Source organism: Myotis davidii, unplaced genomic scaffold (assembly GCF_000327345.1).
Source record: "Myotis davidii unplaced genomic scaffold, ASM32734v1 scaffold376, whole genome shotgun sequence".
NCBI classification, from domain to species: Eukaryota; Metazoa; Chordata; class Mammalia; order Chiroptera; family Vespertilionidae; genus Myotis; species Myotis davidii.
Genome location: NW_006288121.1, coordinates 2,979,854 through 2,983,953, shown reverse-complemented (window position 1 = coordinate 2,983,953; position 4,100 = coordinate 2,979,854). Strand labels below are relative to the sequence as shown.

The 4,100-nt window shown below is 46.6% G+C and overlaps 1 pseudogene; it reads left to right on the top strand.

Moving 5' to 3' along the window:
* The first annotated feature begins 1,729 nt into the window (after positions 1 to 1,729).
* LOC102769300 lies at positions 1,730 to 2,799 on the top strand (annotated as a pseudogene).
* Positions 2,800 to 4,100: the final 1,301 nt, after the last annotated feature.

Sequence of the window (4,100 nt, the reverse complement as noted above, 5' to 3'; positions counted from 1 at the left end):
AGCCAAACCGGTTTCGGCGGGTTTTTTTTTTTTAACCTCAAAAAATAACAATGATAAAAAAGCTTACATTTATATGACACTTTTATAAAACAACAAATTAGCAACTATTTATAAAGTGCTGTTCACATCTATTCACATTTCATCCTTACATTATAAAACAAAACAAAAGAAAACAATTTTGTGGGGTACATAAGGCAGCTCTTTTTTTTTCTGGCCTTCACAAACTTCCTCTTACTGCCAATATTATTGACTACCTGGTGTCATGAAAGCAAGGTGCAGGGATAGGCATTGAGTCATGAGAGGAAACTGGGGGACAGGTCAAGGTTCTGGGAAGCTGTAGATAGAGGAAGAAGTTTGACACAGGTGAACCCATAAGCTCCTCTGTAGAATATTCTTTCAAATCTATATGAAAAGAAATCTAATAAAGTTTATTTTCTCAATTTTAACAACAGTCCTAAAAACTTACATGACATTACCAATATCAATTTGTGAGGCTGAAACTTTTCTAAACTATCTATACTAATAAAAGGATAATATGCTAATTAGACTGGACATCTTCCAGACATCCTTCCAGATGTCCTTCTGGACAAAGTCACAGTGGTGGAGGCTGAGGTAGAGGTGATTGGCGTGATCAGGCTAGCAACGGAGGGCAGTTAGGGGTGACCAGGCTGGCAGGAGAGGGCAGTTAGGGCCGACCAGGCTGGCAGGAGAGGACAGTTAGGGTGATCAGGCAGGCAGGGGAGCAGTTAGGGGCATCAGGTAGGCAGGCAGAGTGGTTAGGGACAATTAGGCAGGCAGGCAGGTGAGTGATTGGGAGTCAGGAGACCCGGATTGTGAGAGGGATGTCTGACTGCCGGCTTGGAATCAGGCCCAAGGGGTCCCGGATTGGAGAGGGTGCAGGCTGGGCTGAGGAACCCCATCCCCCCATGCACTAATTTTGTGCACCAGGCCTCTAGTCCTATATAATAAAAAGCTAATATGCAAATCAACCGAACGGCAGAACAACAGGTTGCTATGATGTGCACTGACCTCTAGGGGACAGACGGTCAGTGCAGGAGCTGCCCCCTGGTGGTCAGTGCGCTCCCATAGCGGGAGGCCGCTCACCCAGAAGCTGGGCTTACGGCTGGCGAGTGCAGTGTTGGCGGTGGGAGCCTCTCCCACCTCCATGGCAGTGCTAAGGATGTTCAACTGACAGCTTAGGCTCATTCTCCATGGGGAGCAGGCCTAAGCCATCAGTCAGACATCCCCCGAGGGCTCCCAGACTGCAAGAGGGCGCAGGCAGGGCTGAGGGACTCCCATCCAAGTGCACGAATTTCGTGCACCAAGTCTCTAGTCAATAAGAAAACACAAATTTTGATCAACCCTGCTAGAGGAAACATTGACTCATTGTTGTATTCTCTCTGTGAAAACATTACAAAATTGGTGCCATCAAGAATAGCAACCATGCCCTAACCGGTTTGGCTCAGTGGATAGAGTGGCCTGCAGACTGAAAGGTCCCAGGTTTGATTCCAGTCAAGGGCATGTACCTTGGTTGTGGGCACATCCCCAGTTGGGGGTGTGCAGGTGGCAGCTGGCCGATGTTTCTAACTCTCTATCCCTCTCCCTTCCTCTCTGTAAAAAAATCAATAAAATATATTAAAAAATAAAGAAAAGAATAGCAACCAGGATATCATCTCCCCCAGCCGCTGCCGGAGTTTGTTGCGCGATGGCAGCGCGGAGCTGAGGGAGCGAGCCATGACCAGGCTCCTGGGCGCGGTGCACAGAGTCGCTCTGGCAGCCGCGGGCTCGGCATGTTCTACGCTGTGAGGAGGGGCTGCAAGGCCGGGGTCTTCCTGACCTGGAACTAGCGCAGAGCGCAGGTGGACCACTTCCCCGCCGCCCGGTTCAAGAAGTTTGCCACCGAAGAGGAAGCCTGGGCCTTCATCAGGAACTTGGGGAGCCCTGGGTCGACAGGGCAGGAAGATAAGCTCTGCAAGAATCACAAGTGAGAGCCAGCAAGCGGGGAGGAGAACCGAGAGCCGCAGGCAAAGCATGTGAAGCTGGCCGGGGAGGCAGCCCCTCCGGTGGGCAAGGACACGTTCTCTTACATGGGCGAATATGTCGTCGTCTACACAGACGGCTGCTGCAGCAGCAATGGGCGCCAGAGGGCCCGCGCGGGCATCGGCATGTACTGGGGGCCCGGCCACCCTTTCAATGTGGGCATTAGACTTCCTGGGCGACAGACAAACCAAAGAGCAGAAATTCACCCTGCAAGCCATAGAGCAAGCCAGGGCTCCGAACATCACGAAGCTGGTTCTGTACACAGACAGCATGTTTACCATCAATGGCATCACCAGCTGGGTCCAGGGCTGGAAGGAGAACGGATGGAGGACGAGCGCCGGGAAGGCGGTGACCAACAAGGAGGACTTCATGGAGCTGGACAGGCTTGTCCAGGGCGTGGACATCCAGTGGATGCACGTTCCTTCTCACTGGGCATTTGCAGGCAACGAGGAGGCCGACAGGCTAGCGAGCGAAGGAGCTAAGCAGGCGGAGGGCTGAGCGGCCATGCGCCCTGGGACATCGGTCACTTCCCGCGTGAGTAGTGAGACCGCACGAGGGGAGAGACCCTTCCACCCCCACTCAGGAGCAGCTGGTGTCCTCACTCCCGTGATGACCTGCACAGTCATGGGTTCGAGGTGTAAAACTTCCTGGAGAGCCAGCTTGATTGGGCGTCTGCACTCCCACTGCTCTCACTGCAGCCTGGACACAGTGCTGGGACTTGACTTCCTGAGGATGCGCTAATAAACCTTGGCTAAGCAAGAAAAAAAAAAAAAAAAGAATACACAACCAAAAAAAAAAAAAAATACACAACCAAAAAAAAAAAAAAATGCAGGGGAAAAAGTCTTACAGAGGTGTGTCAGACAGTTAATTAAAATGAAACTATTATAAGTCATAGATTTTTGTCGTGTTTGTGATATTTGTCATTTTCTGAAATTTGTAAAAAAAAATTTTCTTGTTAAAAATACATATTTATGACTCCATGGGCAAAAACTAAAACCATTTCACCTAAGAACAGGAACAGACAGGGATACCCATTTTCATCATTCCTGTTCAACATAGTACTGGAAGTGCTAGCCATAGCAATTAGACAAGAAGAAGAAATAAAAGGTATCCAAATTAGAAAAATATATATTTTATTGATTTTTTACAGAGAGGAAGGAAGAGGGATAGAGAATTAGAAACATCGATGAGGGAGAAACATCGATCAGTTGCCTCCTGCACACCCGCTACTGGGGATGTGTCCGCAACCAAGGTACATGCCCTTGACCAGAATCAAATACGGGATCCTTTGGTCCACAGGCTGACGCTCTATCCACTGAGCCAAACCAGTCAGGGCTTATGGTTTTTTTATGCACCAATAATGAACTTATATAAAGAAAAATTAAATTAAAAAATCCCATTTACCATCACACCAAAAAATTAAGATACCTAGGAATAAACTTAACTAAGGAAGTAAAAGACCTGTACTTGGAAAACTACAGGACGTTGAAAAAAGAGATGGAGGAAGACACAAACAAATGGAAGAATATACCATGTTCGTGAATTCGTAGAATCAACATCATTAAAATATCCATACTACCCAAAACAATCTATAGATTTAATGCAATCTCCATTAAAATACCAATAGCATATTTCACAGACCTAGAACAAGCTCTCCAAAAATTCATATGGAATTAAAAAAAAAACCAACCCAATGAGCCATAGCAATCCTGAGAAAGGAGAACAAAGTAGAAGGAATCTCAATACCAGGTATCAAACTATATTACAAAGTCACCGTCCTCAAAACTTCCTGTTACTGGCACAAGAACAGACATATAAACTGATGGAACAGAACAGAGAACCCAGACATTGACCTAAGCCATTATGCTCAATTAATATTTGACAAAGGAGACAAGAACATACAATGGAGTCAAGACAGTCTCTTCAATAAATGGTGTTGAGAAAATTGGACAAAAAAATGAAACTAGACCACCAACTTACACCATACACAAAAATAAACTCAAAATGGATAAAGGACTTAAACATAAGATGGGAAACCATAAAAATCTTAGAGGAATCCA